The 18560-nt window shown below is 39.8% G+C and overlaps 1 protein-coding gene across 3 annotated transcripts in view; it reads right to left on the bottom strand.

Annotated features, from left to right (window-relative positions):
* The window catches only part of LOC109486252 (KN motif and ankyrin repeat domain-containing protein 1-like), a 54605-nt gene that overhangs the window by 20006 nt on the left and 16039 nt on the right, over positions 1-18560 (bottom strand). For all 3 annotated transcript variants that reach the window (XM_019789994.1, XM_019789997.1, XM_019789995.1), the window contains exon 2: positions 12653-12803. The gene's annotated coding sequence lies outside the window, so the exon portion shown is untranslated. The remainder of the gene's footprint in view (positions 1-12652; positions 12804-18560) is intronic.

Here is an 18560-nt window from a genome sequence, read left to right as displayed (position 1 = left end):
TGTGACTCAGAGAGAGGCTGTGTTACTGGGGCCTGCCTAAAGGGATCATGACATCACATGTTTGTTGTGCACACGGAAGATACCACTTCTTGGGGAGGGGAGGGACGGCTTAATTGTCCAGGGGTATCATTTAGCATTGGTCCAACAATCACAGAAAAGGTGTGAAAAACACACTGTGTACTGTTATTCACACCAAAGCGTTATATAAACATGTCTGGTCTTTACTATAATAAGGGGTGTGAAATAAGTTGAAGAACAAAACAATGTTTTTCTTTATCAAATTAGTTTACACAAACCAAAGCACATTCACACCTGGATGTGTAGTTACCTGTTTTGTTTACTATTTCTGAAAAGTTATCCATCAGTAAGTGTTATGTAAGATGTCCTTCTATGACCTTGGGGTCATCTTTTGGCTAACATGATGGACAGGGGTTTGACCCGTCACCCAAGGTCAACAGGACACTGAGACCTCAGCCTACTAAAGCAGCCGTTTGGCACCAAATTTGTATTGGTTATGGGGTTAGGCAAATTTGTATTGACATGGGGGAGGGGGGATGGATGAGAAAATCTGTCTGATATTGACATTAACTGCCATTTCTTAGCATATTTTCATTATAATTTCATACTGTGAAATAGCCCAAGAACAATCTACAGGAAGAGTCCCTTTATTTTTTGGTGCCACCATAAACTAGCCAGAACCAGCCTACAATATGAAACAAGCAACCATTTTCCGTCAGCAGCATTGCACAGATAACAAGATGTTGATTTAGTTAGTACAATAAAAGAATGACCAGAAAATTGACTTTGAAAGTCCATGATTGCTATGATCAATTTCACAAGATAACTCCAAAGTTAGAACACTAGATAACATTAACACAAATGATCATGAAGTAGCATTCAATCTGTCTTATCTGAAACTTTCTCCAGCAGATTGCCCCTCATGATAGGTTACAGCTCATCAACTGATAAGATAAAACTGAAGAAATCAAGAAACACATGTTGTCCACACTGTTACCAACAGATGATACTAACATCAAGCAACAGTTCCCCACCCTGTTACCAAGTGCTGTCAAATGGTGAACCTTTGAAAGAATCTACAACAATCAGGAAAGTTGACTATAGCAACATGGGAAAATCTAGGTGGAGACCAATTTTATTTTCTGGTATGCAGACAAGTCCTTGTTTGTCTTCACCTAATTAGTGCAATTCCCAGGACAATATCAATCAGTCCATAGACCATTACACTTGTCCCATCAGGGACCATACAAATTGTCACTGGGATTTCTCTTGTACTAATGAACTAAAGCCATGCATAAAATATCATTTTATATTAAGAATGTTAGTACTCTGCTCACTTACCAACCAAACACATATGCTGAACTACTGTATCGTGTATGTCCCAAACAAAATGAGCTTGGCCTGCTTTTGATTTATTTGACTGATTAAATATTGATTTATTTATTTTTGCTCCATATCTGCTTTTTTTCAAGGATGTCATTCATAAAATCGCGTCATAAAATCAATCTTATAAAGCCTCACATAAACCTGGTACAGCTGGTATCAAGGGTTCATAATCAATTTTTCTTTTGATCAAAATATATCACGACTTATGAAGGATTCCATCTGCTCAAGTTGATGCCCCCTGGAGTTATACTGCTATAAATTTAGCTATACTGTCTCACATATAGAAAAACTGTTTCATGTTCTTGACATTGAAGCCCATAACACTACCAGCTTATCATGCAAGCAGATTTTTCATTTTCAATTCCTTTCCTTACTTTTGCATGAATTTGATGAAATGGATGACTTTCCAATAAGTTTTCTGGATTCCAAAGAGAACTGGGGGGCAGACTACAAAATCCAGTCATCCTAACTATCTCTCAGAACTGTGTGAAGACCAGCACAATGTTGGGAATGTTGCGGTGGGACGACCCTTCCCCGAGTCTGCCATGCCTGACAGCTGTGGTAGTAGCAATACTGAGTATCAGAGCACGTTGGCAGAACATACTGTACCTGCGTGAAACCCGCAATGTATTGGGCATAGAACTTCGGCAGAACGTCTCATATAAGGTCGTATGTGCATCACTGCATATATAAGGTTAACATTCTGTCTGTAGTTTCCAAACGTTACTGGGTATGTAGGAAAAGATATTGTCTGTAAAATTCTGATGCAACGTTGACCAAAAATCCAAAGAGTAAAAAAAACAGGGTTTTGTGCAGGCACATTATGTTCTGCTGAAGGTTGACCAAAAAGTTATGGTGAGTTCCTCTCTTGTGTTAGATAGTTAGGATGACTGGATTGTGTAGTCTGCCCCCCAATTCTACCAAAACAGATGAGCTTTCATTCGAAAAAGAAAGGTATTAGCAAACACCTACCTTTTCAGCGATTAAAAACAGACACCATTTACCCAGTAAAACAGTAGATCAATTTCTCAAGTATAACACTCAGAGTGGATGAAGTAGTACAGACACAGAAAGATGAAAGGTGAGTAGGTCGGTAAGGTAAGGCAAGGATGTACCGTTGGCATTCACGCTTACATGTATTTACTGCAAAACTGCTCCTGTATGCTACTGGAAATCCAAGTCAACAGATGCGGGCATTAGAAGGCTCTAGATAAGTGTGGTGTGGGTGACATCAGGACTAATATGGAGAATGACAAATACATGCCATCTTTTTTACGTCCTGGCAATTAAAGCTTTAAATCTACCAGACTTGCTGTGGAAATGTCACCCAAATGCCAAGACTGATGGCATGCTTTCTGGGAGATGGTAAATGTTAGTGGCATATTATGAGCACTCAACAGATAACACTTCAATCTTGATACATATTTGTCAGTGGCTTTTTATACACTAGATTTCTTTACAATGGTTTACACTAATTCACTTTCAGTAAACTTGTGAAAGGGTAGCAAGTTATACTCCTTTTTAACTTGGCATTTAAATATGTTAAATTTGTGACTTTTCCCACGCTGGTTGCCTTTTAGCCTCTACCACTAGTACCAGGCTTTGGAAGCGGCTAGATGGAAAGTAGAAATTGGCGAAATAGACAGAAAACATGCCAGGGAAGTTGGTTTGCTAAAGAGTACATTTGCAAATACATGTATGGTGATAGTGAATATTTTTACAAAATGTACTCCTTTAGCAGACCAACTCCCTTGGCATGTTACCTCTCTATTTGGCCAATTTCTACTCTTTCCAGCTGCTTCCGAAGCCTGGTAGAGGCTAGTTATCTTCCTTTACATGGTACAACCAGCAGAGCAAAGTAACGGTGGGAGAAACGCCCTCCTTAGAAACATTAACTGCCGTAAACAACTCCATCAATCCTCTTTGGTGTCAGCGGCCCATCATCACCCAGTAAGCACTGATGCACACCATTTACAGTTTCAATGTTTACAATGTAACCTTGACCATGCTAAGCATACTGGTGGCTTTTCAAGCAGACTTCAACTTGCAGACGGTTTGACGTCTAACAGTGAACGCTGTCATGTTGGTCGGATAAACAAACAAGAGGGCAAACCTTCACCTAGGCACAGTGTATATCCACAACTTTTATAGACTGGTACTAGTAATTTGGAAATTTTTGTGTTTTTAAGTTTGCAGCTTTCGCACTATATCTCACAATATAACATTTTGTCGTTATTTTATATAGCAATTGTGTTTTAGAAGTTGTAATAAGTTGAAACATCGGGTAGAATTTTGTTCAAGACAATACTGCAATTCACAATTTTTTCACGGTACCTTTATGTTCACGGTTTTCACAGTCAATTTTGTACTGCGAACTTATCATTACTTGTGAAGAAATAATTTGCTAGCTGACTTTCTTTTTGCTGCACCTGTAACATATAGTTCCACGAACATGTCTATTATTCTCAGGCAGTAAACTGGCACTATAGGCACTAAACCCTATAATACCCTGTAATATGGACATTTAAAATAAAACCTCTGTCAAGAATGACAAACAGTTTCTCCTGTTGCTATTGACGTTTATGGGGCAGACAGAAGGATCTCATCACCAGGTCTTACTGAAGTATGTGTTATGAAACAAAATATCTTCCCAGACAGGGAGTGTGAAAAATGGTGCTAGTGTGAACCATATGGTAGGGTCAGTGTAGGTCCTGCACCCATCTAACCATCAAGCAAAACGACAACAACAAAGGCTTTTAGGACTGTATGTAACATAATGGTAATGATCTGCATGGATTGGTTGGCAATCCTTCTTCTAATCACTTTCAAGGTTGGGGGTTCGAATCCCCAGAGTACTCCAACTTGCACAAACCATCTGGTGGGGTCAGGTCAAGGGTGTAGGAGTATACTGACCTGAGTGTCAGCCAAGACTCCAATAACACAAGCTTACTGGGAACTGAGATGCCCAAAACTTAGCAAGAGGTATGTAAGGTGGTAAGCACATACCGTAGATATTAGTGTTAGGGTTTGAAGGCTAGTTGATAAATTTGGTAGAGAAAAACCAATCCATGCTTATCACAGAAGAAAGCACATGTACAACAGAACATGAGAACCTATGAAACTTGGGGCAAGTAGAAGTCTCTTGGCTCCCGAGAATCGCATACAAATCCAATGCACTAACCACTAGGCTAAAGAGTCTGAAACTGTTAGACAGGTTAGTTGGTGGCGCTCATTGAAACACACTGTTACACCTACCACACTTCTTGAAAAGAGTACAGGTACAGGTAAAGTGTAAGTAACTTGGGCAACTCTTATGAAGACTTCTTATAGATAGCATGGCAGATTATATGCTTTTTCATAAGTTGGATTCCTCTTAGTACCTGTCCGACTATGTTACAAGAGTACTACCTCATAATGTTGTCAGCTGGACCAGCATTCTTTCACTAGAAAAAAAAAATCTATATTTTAATCTTGGACTTTTGTTCAGTCCACCAGGCTGCTAGCAACAGCTGTACCTGAGAGCTGACTTCCTGGATTAAAGAAAGAAAAGAATTTTGATCCCCTTATTTAGTTATCGGTGACAGGTATTAGAACCTTGAGAAAAATTCCTTTCGTTTTTCCATAAGCTTATACTTTAAGTTACGGGATAGACCAGAAATGATCATGATAGGATTGGGTAGAAATGTTGGTGTAGATTCTATTCATATTTTATGCACTTTCCGAAATCACATAAGGGTTTTTGACAGGGAATCAGAATGGCTACAACAACAATGTAGGAATAATCTAGACCAAAAAAGAGGACCTGCATGGCAATGCTAAATTTCAGAGAGCCGGCTACTACGTATTATGCTGAATTCAGTAAGCCATTACGTTTTACAAGAATTATGCTCTAACTTAGAGTCTAAGCAAAATGTGCCAATTATGCTTTGTCCGTCTAAGATCTACGTAGAATTAAAGCGGCCGATTATGTTCTTCGGAAAAGGGCAATAAAAACAAAAACACTGGATGACCCAAAATTTCATCCAGGTTGCCCAATGTGCAACCAAGTATATTTCCAACCCTGCAGCTGTACTTGACCTGTTTTACGATGTGGAATGTTCCGTTTCCAAATGGGCCTTGAAAGCTCCATCCATCAGTGCCTACTGAGACTCTGGGTCAAAGGTCCTTGCCCCAGGGCCACCTTTATAGGCCATGCCTATTCCAATAAGAAGAAACGTTTAATCAAACCCAGATACACAGTTACAACAGTGGCTGATAATTGTTACGCCACGTCAGTACTTTTCTTTCCATATTAAGACTTCCTATTCTAGCAGCCAGTCACATTGGTATTAAATTTGAAAACATATCTATTACTATTAGGTTAGCCTTATAAAATTAGTTATATACCAATAGATGTTATACTTTGTCCCTGTATAATTGTTTGCAATAAAGTTATTCCTGCTTTCTTTGACTGGTCAGCCTTAAAACCCATAGGTCTGAGAAACCCCTGACAACATATCTATTTTGGCACAAAACAGGGAGACTGTAAACCCCCATGCTACCCCATTGAAATCGACCAAGGCAGTATAAACTTTTCAAGTCCTGCATTCTTTATATCATATTATATTTCATACATCTGCTCTGCTACCATGACAACCATTACTACTGTAGAAAACAGGAAAGGTATACGTGTAATCTGGTGGAGTTGAAGCTCCCCAGCCTTCAATGTTAAGTCTACCCTGACATATACATGGTCTGTATCATTTCCTTGGGGAGGCAGAGAATTTTTCCTGTTTTGATCTGTATTGAATAGAGGTCAGACTCAGAGATAAGGAAGCAGGAGACATGAACAACCTGTAGAGAACTGACATCCATGGTGTTGTGTGTTTGAGTGAGAACATTTCTCATACATGGAGTATACAAAAGAGACACAGAAGCTAGAATAGGTTTGGTAACCAGGCTAATATTATGTTTGACTAGACATTACTAAAAGTGTGCAGTGACTTGTGACTTGTAGTTTGAAGAGAAGCTGCTAGGGGATTACAAAAAATGTAAAACATTTGTTCCTTAGGGAAATGTCTGCCAAAAGCAGGGTTGGCAACAATCTTTTTAAACCATGTTGAGTTACAGTATCCTGTAATTCTGACCAAGCATTCTGCAGAAAATCTAAAAAAATTACACACAAAAGAGGAACTCATGAGCTGAAAAAATGTTACCAACAGTTTGCTTCTGATAAGGGCAGAGATATTCCTTGAACAATTCAAAACTTCTTGAAGAGTACAAACAGCATCTTACCTGCATAAATGTACTTCCCAACAATATAGATCTGCTGTTAACAGCCACGAGACAGTATAAAAGTCTGGTCATGGGATTCTGACTCAGAGAGATCACCCTGCAAATGTCAGCAACACGGTCAGAGACTTCCCTACAGAGGGACGACACTTTTCAAGTGCTGTGCAGTTATTTTCCCAGAGTCCCAGCCTGCCAAACTTCAGCCTACGCCAAAGTGCTGCCCGCTTTGATGAACGACCCACCAGACAGCCTGCTGGGTAATAGATGATGATGGCAGGCTGGAAGGTCATTCAAGGTCACGACACAACATGCCAAAGGCAGATATTTATCTTTTGATTACGGCCTGAATTTACATCTGGTAGAACACACTAGCTGCTGTCTTCTTCCTATGGAAGTCAGGCTGTTGCTTCCTTATATCTTTCGCTCCAACAAACTTTTGCTAACTAGTTGAACTGTAAGGTTACTGTGTGTTTCTAGACGACAGGACACGTGGAACAACTTGCTGCACAGTCTAACTTGACCTTGAATTTGACAGGTTCTCTCGACAGGAAATTCTGGAAGGGTTACCTCAGCTTCGTGTCTGACACACAAATGCACCAAGGCAAACACCCACCTGTGTATACTGGATGAGGTATAGCTATCGAAAATGCATTACGTGTCTAAAAGCACTGCGTTGCAAGCTCGGTCTCCTTACACTTTTACCAAACAGTCTTTAATTTAAAACGTCAGACGAACAGAGAAGGGTGGGGATGGGGACAGAAACGAAAATGATCTGAGTTTTAGCTCACTGAAGAGCTAATCTCTCACTGGTCATGACAGAGAATACAGACACTATGGTACAGTATTTACAGGTTCATTGTATCTGGGAAATTCCCCTAGCTCTTTTGACCAGTTCAATGAACAGTGAACTCTTTCCAGTTGTGTGCATGTCGGGTGAGCAACGACAACCAGGATTCGAACTCCGAACCTCTTGATCCAGGTGCAGGGTTGCAAATCACTGAACTATGCACGCTACTAGGAAAGAGCAAAAAGGAAATACAAACCTTGACAAGGTGAACAGGAATGTTACACATTGTGCCCTTTCAACCTTGGTATGAACTGAGTGTCCTTGAGTTTAGAACCACCTCTGATCACAACGTTCCACGCCGTCAGCAGATATTAAAGCTAATCAATGTGTGATATTGATCAGCAATATTGATTCTATGGCAGCAGCTGGGCATCCATTACTCTGTACAAGTGTGTCTACCCAATATCATGTCATACATTCAATTTATCTTATGAACACCCTAGAAATATAACAACATTGATTAAACTAAAAGAGTTGTCTTGTTGCCTCTTCTAAAGAGTTAGTGAAAAAGAGATAGCAATACCGAATATGGTTCTACATTTTTTTATGGCTTATGGTTCTACATTTTCTTATATCAGAGATAAACAAAATTTGAAAAATTCAACAATCTCAATGTCAGATTACACATGTCATGTTCATATGCCGAGGCTCTATGTCCTGTGGAAGAACATGCAGTCTTGAGTGAGTGAATGTCAAATTCAGTATGGTTGTAAAATTTCCTTTTTTGGCTTCAATGCTACACTTCAAGTTCCAAGACATTTACCAAGGTGTTTGGTTGGTTGGTTCCATTCCAGAATGCCCAACCTTGCAGCTTAACTTGTGGCTTTCAGCTGAACTCTGGCAAGACTCCAGCCAGTGTCCTGGACAGTAATTTGACTTCTTTACTGATAATACCAACAGTTTTGTCAACATGTCCCCACAAAGCACAGTGTGTGTGGCCCAGGCTCCTCCTTTCTTCTGCCTATCTATTTAGTCTGCTGTATATCCTGGTAAAGGCATCATTAATGGAACGACTTGGTTATTTTAACAAGACTGGCCTGGTTGAATCACACTGTTCAGTGTACTTCCCTTGGGTAAGCTTATCGCTATATACTGTAGACAGTGGTGTTTGCAGCACATAAATTAAATCCACGTAACTTTTAAAACATTGTTCTTATCAAGGTCTGAAGGAGGCTGTGTTTTCAACAACATTGACTAGTTGTCCGTTAGTTTGCCTGTGTCAAGAACAATTTTTAGATAATTTCTTAAAAAAGCACTCGCTTGGCATAATAAACAAGACTTAGTGATTTATCTCAAAGTTACAGGCATGCAAACTAAGGTTGTTATCTTTCTCATTGCAATTTAAGTGTGGGAAACTGCCAAAGTAGTAGCCAGAAAGAATTACTGCCCAGCCCATAAACTTAAAAGGTTAGAGTAATAATAACATTGAAAGCTAACATAAAAGCAGAGAGTTATGATTTGCTGACAGCTCTGATCAGTTTAACTACCTCCTAGAGATGGCAGCATCCCCAGAAGTACACACTAGGCCTGTTACAGCTGTGTCTCTTCAACCTGACAAGATAGCAACTGTATCAAGGCATGGGCAGTTGTAAGTTGCAAGGCATGGGCAGTAACCAACTTGAAGCATCATAACCAAACCTTTTGGTTAAAACATAACTATGTGTACATTTAAGTATCAACATGTTTCTGTCTTGTTAATGTTTCTTATAGCCTCTGCTGAGGAATGAGGCAAAAACTTGAAAAACAAAATATTGACTGGCCTTTGTTGCTTTCATAAAATTCATTGGGCAAATCAAGCTAAATTAAAAGTTATGAATCTTCCTTTACTTCTGATTAGAACTTTCCCTATACATGTTTTAATAGCCTTTTGGAGCATCAGACAGAAACTACAGTGTCAGGCCTTATAGGAATGGCCTTGAATTTGAACTCAAATGTTGCCAGTGGACACAGAGACGTGTCAGCAGCCCTGCGAACTCTATCAACTCCAGCCTGTTTACACCACAGTTCCTGCCAGAGGGATCAAGGACAAGTTCAGGGCTGAATCTAAAGCCCAAGGTTATCTCTGAAGGGTAACTTTTCTTCCCTGCAGAGGGGATATTACTGGGTGTGGTACTTTGAAAAGGTTACCTTTATTAAGTTACAAAAAACTTAAAATTTTTCTAATTCAGTTTTACATTGTTAAACAAGTCTTCTGAATGCCACATTTGGCGCAACAATAATAAGGTATGTAAGTTGCAGGAAAGAGTTAATTTTTGGTTGATAACTTTTGGAATTTGTGGTCATGACTGTGTTTTGTTTTGTAGGCTGCTAGTACATTCATAAACTCTGGTTAGGGCAACTTATATATGATTTTTACCACGTAATTCTGGGCTGATAACTTTTGGTATTTGTGGTCGTGAGTTTCTTTTTTTTGGGGAGGGGGGGGGGGGGGGTAGGTAGGGCCTGTCTGCAAACTCTGGCTCCAGTGTGGATGCCTTACTTCTGTTGAGGATGCCTTACTTCTGCTGTCCATCTGTCAGACATGAACTAATTGACATCTAACCAAGCAAGTCATTCCCATAACACTGACAATCTGAGTCTGGCTTGTGTGTATTTAGACCTTTAGACCTAACGCATGCTGATGCTCTGCTCAATGGAAGTAGACATACAACAATTTCTAGGTAGTAAAGGTGGTTAGTACCCAGACTTCTGAGTAACTACATTACGGGCTATGTCAATGAAGATTAGACATCCAGGTAATGAGATACACAAGGAAATTGTTACCCAAGCAACCCAAGATAGATTTTGAAAGCTGTCAGACATTTCAAGTAGCATCCACTACTTTTCATCACTGTGTACATTGTCGACTTGAAGTTGAATTTGAGTTCAGCCACTAGAAACCTGAGTTTAGCCACTACAACAAACATATAGAATAAAACATCAACCTTACAGGAAAGATGCTCTTCTTCTTCAGCCTGCTACAACCAGTTTTAATTTGATGAACCATGTTTTATATAGGAAAGATGAAGAAGAAGAAGACCATGTAACCCAAGCTGGCCACGGCATCACTGTGTTTGTAAATACAGCTTCTATCCTGTGGATACCTCCATGCTTGTGGGCTAGCGGGGGATGAAGAGATTCCTGGCCCCAAGTCCAGTTTCCCTGCTCAGAATGAGGAATGTGGGATGTAAGGAAAGCTGACAGGGTGTGTTTACATCAACCTCCTGCCATCCAACTGAATCTCAGGCAACACAAACTTAAAATTGGGGACGGCATCCTTTTGGACACCTCAAACCTGATTTCAGAATGCAAAAAAATAATATAAGACTTTTTTTATGATAGGACTTTATGTCTCTTATATTCCTTTCTTGCCAAGAAAGTCAGACCTTTATTCTTAGGATCAGCTATCTAGCATCTTGTGTTAAGAAGAAATCTTGAAATGGCTCATTGAATCAAAAGTAATTTTAATATTCTCTGTTACTCTTTATATCATATTTGAGGTAACTACGACTAAGAAGCACATCTATGTGACCTTAGTTAGACATGACAATCTTTGCATATTTCTGTTTTGGCTGGCCTTCTCAATCTTGTTGAGTCGACTTTGTCTTAGGAATGGAAACTTAAATTGTGACCTCAAGACTTGCGTGGGAGAAACCTTACCTCACCACCAGACCAGGAAATTCCTGTCTACCTGGCTCAAACCTGAGGGAAATCTTAGTAACAAACGTCAACGTGACAGTTCACACTTCACACACATACCATAGACATGTACCAGGTACCAGAGACCTAGGGTTTGATATTTAGCAGGGTGCTAACAATGCAACATGTGTTTTAAAAACAACTTCCACATAGCAATTTGAAATGTATACAGAACATTAGGTATCAGTCCTATGGGTACGGCTTTCAATATACATGTAACATCAATGTGTAAAATCCTGTGTTTGGGAAGAGCCACAATGCACATTTAAGAGCCCACCATACTTATCGAAAAGACTACATGTAGGAGTCCTTCCTGGTGTGAGTGGTTCAACCTATACAGTCTTATGGCCACACCTGGGATGTTATTGAGCCCACCTGAGTTGGTACCGAATGGCTGCCATTCCAGACCCTTGCGATTCAGCCCCACCTATATTGTAAGCCCTTGGCTGCAAGGAGAGACTAGCTTGGCCCACCCAATAACATAACAAAATTCTGGAGTAACACAGCAGCTTCAAAGGCATGCAGAGACAGTTTGCTGCATGACATCAAGCGACAAATCACACTTGAGCACACCTAACTCTTACAATTTTTCAAATTTTACAAAAAGAAGTAAGGAGGATGACTCCTTGTTGCCATCCCTGTAACCAATACAGATTTAGTGCCAAAAGGCTACAGAGTTCCCACACAGAAGCAGAGAGTTCTTGGCAGTCTCCTGGATCAGACGTCCCTATACCAGGCCTCAGGAAGCCTAAACAGTGGGTCAGATGAGTTGCCTGGGTCTCTATAGGCCTGCCCATAACACAGCTGCAAGGCACAACTCTGGCCCTGGCTAGGTATAAATTGGACCCAACAGGATTCATAGACAGACTAATGATATATTGCTGTTCACACAATCATTCTGAAGACAGTAGTTATAAAAAAAGCTCTACAACGTATTAATTCCTGAATATCAAGCACTTTTCTTGAACGAAAATTCACACTTACCCATTGTCAAACAATTGCAAAGATCTCAGCCTAAGTCTGTTCGAACTTTCTAAGAATCAAGTTTGGCAACTCCTTGGCTGGGCAGGAAGTGTTGCTTCCCCCGCCCTTCCAGTTCTCCAAGTTCACAGCTGGAAACCATTTTAGCCGAATATTCTGTAGTAGCAGTCACGTAATTGTGGCATGGTCACAGATCTCTAAGGAATGTTTTCAACAGTATTTAATAAGCAGTGACTGATTAAATAGGGTGGGGGGCATCAAGACGTCAAAGAAATTACAGCTGTCTCACAACTACAACAAACTGATGATGACGATGATTCAGAACAAATAGGTGTCATAACATCTTAGTCAGTCATCAAAACCCCAAACCCAAAGTCACCTCCATTTTCTTTCCAGTTCGGCTGTCCTTTATCACTTCTTAGACAACCAGAAGAAGTCTTAAACCAACAACCCTAAGGCGTATCTTCTTACCTTAACTAAGGCACAAAACGTCTGGAAGAGCTCTTGCCCTGGCTCAGCGTAATCCTGGTCCTGTCTTGGATGTCTCCTTGGCTTGTCTGTCTTGTTCTTGAAGAGGTCTCTTTTCCTTCTGTGCTGTTAGGATCTGACCATCAGTCTAGACCTGGGGCAGAAAATAGAACAGGTTACGTTAACACATAACAGCTGCAGCAACCTGGGCTTTAACGGGGGAGGCTGTTCAAGGGGTTTTGGTGAAGCTTAATCCGGCGGAATGTTTTTGGATGAAGACTGATCCTCAATCATCATTCACAACTGAGTCTTCGTTGTGGGCTTGTCCATTCTTTTAGGTTCGAGGGGTGGCCAGGTTAATGTTTTAAAATCAAAGTAGTTTTACCTTCATTTGCATTTTAATAATAATATACAAGCAGCAGTACTTATTTTAATGTAAACTGCAGTACTGCCTGCTCTACTAGGAGGCACTGTTATGCTCATGACTTTTTGCAGGAGATGGGAGGGAATATTATGCATTTGTAACCAAATGTTGGGTTCCATTCACATTCCATAGACTTCCCTCAGCAAATACCAGTACTTGTCCTTGAAGGATTTGTTTTCTCACTACTATATTTCCCCTCTTCAACAGGACAAGTACATTGTACACGGTACAAAAACAAGTGTACTGTTGATTGAGAAAAGAAACATGATCCGAAAGGAACAAGGCAGTTTTCTGACCATCTACTGTTAAAAATAAACCTAGCTTGTAAGCAGAACATATGGGAGTTGTCTACCTGAGTTTTCATAAAGGTAAATCTAAAGAAAGATAAATATTTTTCTTCCTTTCGGATGTATGGAGCTGGTATCTAGAAATATGGCCCAGCCACAAATTCTACGAAAACAGTGGCTCATTATGAGGTTTTTAAGTACACTCAATATCAGTTATAATTTCTTAGACCAACAGGAAAGAACTCTGTGAGCGAGGATTGTTGACATTGGAGCAAATCTTTCAACATCACTTTTATCCCAAGTCAATCTTTTCTGGGCTGTCCTTCACTTGACAGAGTAGCCATCCATCTGGTGACTTGAAATATGTTTCTGTTACTTATAGGACAGTACATCATCTAAACATTTACATCTACACAAAATAAACTAAACATCCATCACAGACTTTGCACAGAAGTTGCACAGACTTTTCTCAGGAGTCTTCAGTTTCCTTCAGTGGTGACTGATCATGACAAGGTAAGACAACGTGTTCTGTATAATACACACTTTCTATATACATACATGGTATAGAAAAACTACTTTGACATTCAGTAAAATGGCAGGTTAACTTAAGATTAGATGTTTACGCTGTTAGAGTTCCTTTGAAACCGTCAATTTCTTATATCAATCCCTGTTTATGGTATTGCTGATACGACTTCAAATTTCAGAACTAAACTCTAAACCATCCTCTGGTCATTAAAACATGTGTACAAGCCCCAATGCTAGCCTCTGACAACAAGTGTCATTTATGGGAGACTAGGAAAACAAGAGTTACAAGGACAGTGGAGCCAAACCCAAACATGACAGAGTCGCTGGAAAAACATGCTTGTAAAAAGGGCCGCTGTCTCCTCTGTCTTATAACCATAAACAACAACCCCTGGCCTCTCACATGTGACTGTGTGTAGAAGTACAAGACATACTGCTACACCTGTAGTAAACGTCTGAAAATACGAGAAGCTATTGACAAATGCTTGCTTTGACTGCTAAAAAGTTAGCATTTTCTACCTCGGTATTGGTAGCATAGAGAGCAGTCACTACAGGTGTTCCATGTTACAAAGATCAGTATCATATGAAATGGCAGCTTTCAAAGCTCAGGAGCAAGTAACACAGCAAGGACAGGACCTTGTGAGGCTTACTTTACATGTGTTTCAGGTAAACAAAAGAGGGACTGCAGAAAATATTAGAATGTAAAAGGAGACAACACCAAAGCCAGTAAGGGCTACTAATGGTATATTTTGTTTGTTGAAATCAAAATTTGTACCAGGCCTACTAAAAGTAATTGGATTATATAATCATGTTAACAAACCAACTCACCAAGAAATCTAAGTAAAAATATCACTACCACAGCAAAAACTGCCAAAAAAGAAAAGAGTATACATTTTCACACAACCCCCTTCCCCACCCTTCTTAATTGATCCCTGAAGAAAGCCAGAACAAGTTCTAAAGTAACCTATACTCTTCCTAACAGACATGGCAGAAGCCCTGCAGAGAGGCCAAATGAGGTGAGACTTAAAAACATTCAACAGTGTTCGAAATACCTGTCTGCAGTCTGCAATTTGCAGATAGATTTTCAAGATTGCAGAAGAAAAATTTATACAATCTGCAATTTTGCAGCAGGAAAAATTGGCACTTGGGATTTGGTGCTCTTGGCCCCAAGGACAGACAACACTTATAAGCTCCTGTTCTGAAACAACAGGAGCTTCTTCACTAATTTACATCAACCTTGTCTTGACTTGTTTATCTTTTGTTTCCTTGTGGACTTCAAAAAATTTGTCTTCACTAATTTGCATATCAATCTATAGTTCATGCTTATAAACTTGCAAGATTGTAGTATAGAGGCTTGTGTATTTGCAGAAAGTATTTCCAAATTGCAGAACAAAATTTTGACTCTTCTGCAATATTGCAGAGCACTGAAAAAAAGTATTTCGACCACTGCTCAATATCTCTCATTTTCACATGGTAGGAAGTCCATCTTCCCATGCAAAATTCCTGACTGTTGAGGTAAACTTTGAGGTGACGAAGGATGATGAGTTAAACATCCTCTTGAGTGAATCAGGTGAGGAAAAACATGAAAGGAATTAGAATAAATTTTAATACAAATGTTCAAGAAAATAAAAGTTCTAAGGTATGAAACATGTCAAGTCCAGTTGTATATACAGGTGTAATGACCTAAATTTGTATCTATTAACTTTGTCAAATGCTACTGATCTAGATGTTAATTGTTCAATGAGCAGCATACTGGTAAAGAAACTGCTTATAAATGTTAAAAATTTTAATATACAACACAACACAGAATCATACCAGGTTACATACATGTAGACACATGACTGGCTACCTTCAACATCCCAAATCCAAACAGTCTATCCAGTTTACGTCTGGACAAAAGATGCACACATAAAGAGTCTCAAGGAAACTACCACAACTAACAGCTGAGAACATTCCCAAGATAAAAATCCTTCAGAAATTAAACCTAACTTACTTACAGACCAGTCAGTGTAGTTAAGATGTAGCCCCAAGACACGTCTGTCTTCAACTGAAACTTGTCAGGAACTATACCCAAGAACTAAAGCACAGAGGAAGTGAATAATCTACAGCTTCCTCTGTATGATACAGAAGTCTTGGGGTTCCTCCTCCAGCATTGTCTCATCATGACATCACAAGGCTGGGCTGGAGCAAAACAATTATTTGGTTCTTTGGCTGGACATATGTTAAACATAGACCCTGTTCATACCAGACTTATACTGTAATTCCATTTAATATTGCGGTTGGAAATTATAGCGGTGGGAGGAAAATGGACTAGCTCATGGCACTTAATTTTAGCGGTGTGGACAAGGCAGATGATCAAAAGTGTTCAAATATAATGTATTACGGTACTGAAATTTTAGCGGTAAAAAATAACAGCTAAATCAGCTATAATTAAGTGACAGTTAACAAATCAAGAATTACAGTATTTAGCGGTTTCAACCGGTTTTTCAAAAACCGGTTTTTATTTAACCTGGTGTGAACGCAAATTAGCCGGTTTTTTAGGGGTTTAAATCCGATTTTGAAAAACCACCTCGGGAGGTGGTTTTTGAGGGGTTTTTCCACCGAAAAACCTGGTCTGAACGCTAAGGGTTTATTGAACCGGTTTTTGCGTCATGATTCCGGGGTCACGGGGTCAGCATCCTGACCGTGTGCTACCTGCAAGCTTTTTTGATCGCGTTGTTTTGACCAACTTGAGTTCGTTTCCACTGTTTTTCCATGGTTTCTCTTCATTTTGCGATGGAATCAGCATATGCAACCTGGTCGGCGGACGAGACGCTCCTGATACTTAGGTTTGGAGAGCAGGAGTCGCCGAATTCGAAAAAGCGTGGGGGGGGGGGGCGGCGAGGGCTCTACCGAAACAAAAATGTTGGAGGAGGCTGATTTCTTGAAGATAAAGGATCAGTGCCGCAGTAAGGTAAAAAAAAACAACAGCTGAAGACGGCATACAAGTAAGAAGGCCAAGGACAACAATCGGAAGAGCGGGAGGAACGGTTATTCAAACTGCAGTCATGGCCGATTAATTGGATATTCACCGGACAGGATTTTTTCAAAACCGGTTATCAAAAGTCTGGTATGAACGCTAAGGGTTTTAGCTGGGTTTTTGAAAAACCGGTTGAAACCGCTAAATGTAAGTCTGGTATGAACAGGGTTATATTGAGAGTGAATGAAACACACACTCGCGCCTACACACTAACTATCCTATTCATCTTCTATTTGTTCTCTGTGTCGTAAGGGTTAGACGTGTGGCCAAATCACCAATTTGTAAAATAAGAAGCATTTACTACCTAGAAATGAGGATAGTGCAAAAGATTAAAAAAAACAACAGATATTGATCTATCTAAGAAAATGATAATACCTGTATTACAGTGATATCTATGATGTTTGATGTTATCCCAAGCCAAGAACGGCCCCAAATTTGGACAGGTCAGTGCTAGAACCAGTGAACTCCCCTAGTGCAGACCCCCCCACCCCACCACACCCCCCTGCGGCCTGGCTGATAGAGACCAGCTGGGGAGTACCTGCTGTTCTCATTCAGGGGTGGAATGGAAAATTCTATGCCTGTCAACTCATTAGTGGTGCAGCAGTGGGATGGATTTGGGGACACAACAAGTAATAACTGGTGAAAGATTATCGCATTTCCTAACACTTTAGCATCAGAGAACATGCATTTTAGGTTTTCAACTACACCGTAGTACACGTATACTTTGACTAATATTTCTATGCATATGCTAGATTGGTTGGTTAAATTGTCCTGACAGAAGTCACGGAAATACTGTAAATCAATATTTTGTGGTACTTTCATATTCGTGGTTTTCACTTCTATATCGCGAATTTATCATTACCGTGTACAATTAATTTGCCTACTTTTTTCCTGCACCAGCCACCACGGCTACAAAAATGTCCGCTTTTCTCAGACTGCGAACTTTAGCTACTATGAACATCAAGTAAGTAGTTCTTTCAGTACCTCTACCAATCACTCTGCCTGTGTCTACACGTCCCAGAGCTTTGGAGGTTGATTTACAACATTGATACTCTCCTGTAAGTATTTTGTTGTCTGAGCTTTCCAGTAAAATGCTTAATTAACAAAAGATGTGGATAATTTTGAACAGTAACAGATTCCACTTCTATTATATGCAGAGGTTTAAGTTGTCACTATTTCATTCTTGTTATATTTTCATATAAAATATTATCAGAGCCCTTGGAACGGCTGTTGTACATTGATGTTACTATAGAAGTCGTTTGAGTCCAAAGCTCAAAGATCCTGAAAATACAAATGATACTGTTAATCTATTTTGATTGCTAACATCTAAAGGCTGGGAACTGTTGTTCCTTTGACACTTTTCCAAGTCCTAAGGGAGCTTTGGCCAAGCTGGATACATTGTATTTCAGCCTGACATATGAGACAAATCCTAATGCCGGTTTTGGCAACACTGTTGAGGAGATAGCTGAAGTCTGTAACATGTGGGGGGCCAAGATAATCCACTTCTATGAATAACACATTGGTAGACTGTATGCAATGTTATGGGTGATGGATAGGCTATTGAACTGCTAGACTGTTCTTTGGATGTCAGGGTTGGCTTTTAAGATATTGCTGTTATCAACATTATTAGGGCTCCACTATTAGCAGGACACAAGCTGA

This window comes from Branchiostoma belcheri, unplaced genomic scaffold, assembly GCF_001625305.1.
Source record: "Branchiostoma belcheri isolate BF01 breed outbred unplaced genomic scaffold, Haploidv18h27 scaffold8, whole genome shotgun sequence".
NCBI lineage: Eukaryota > Metazoa > Chordata > Leptocardii > Amphioxiformes > Branchiostomatidae > Branchiostoma > Branchiostoma belcheri.
Note: the sequence above shows the minus strand (reverse complement) of the source record. Positions and strands in the feature narration are given on the sequence as shown.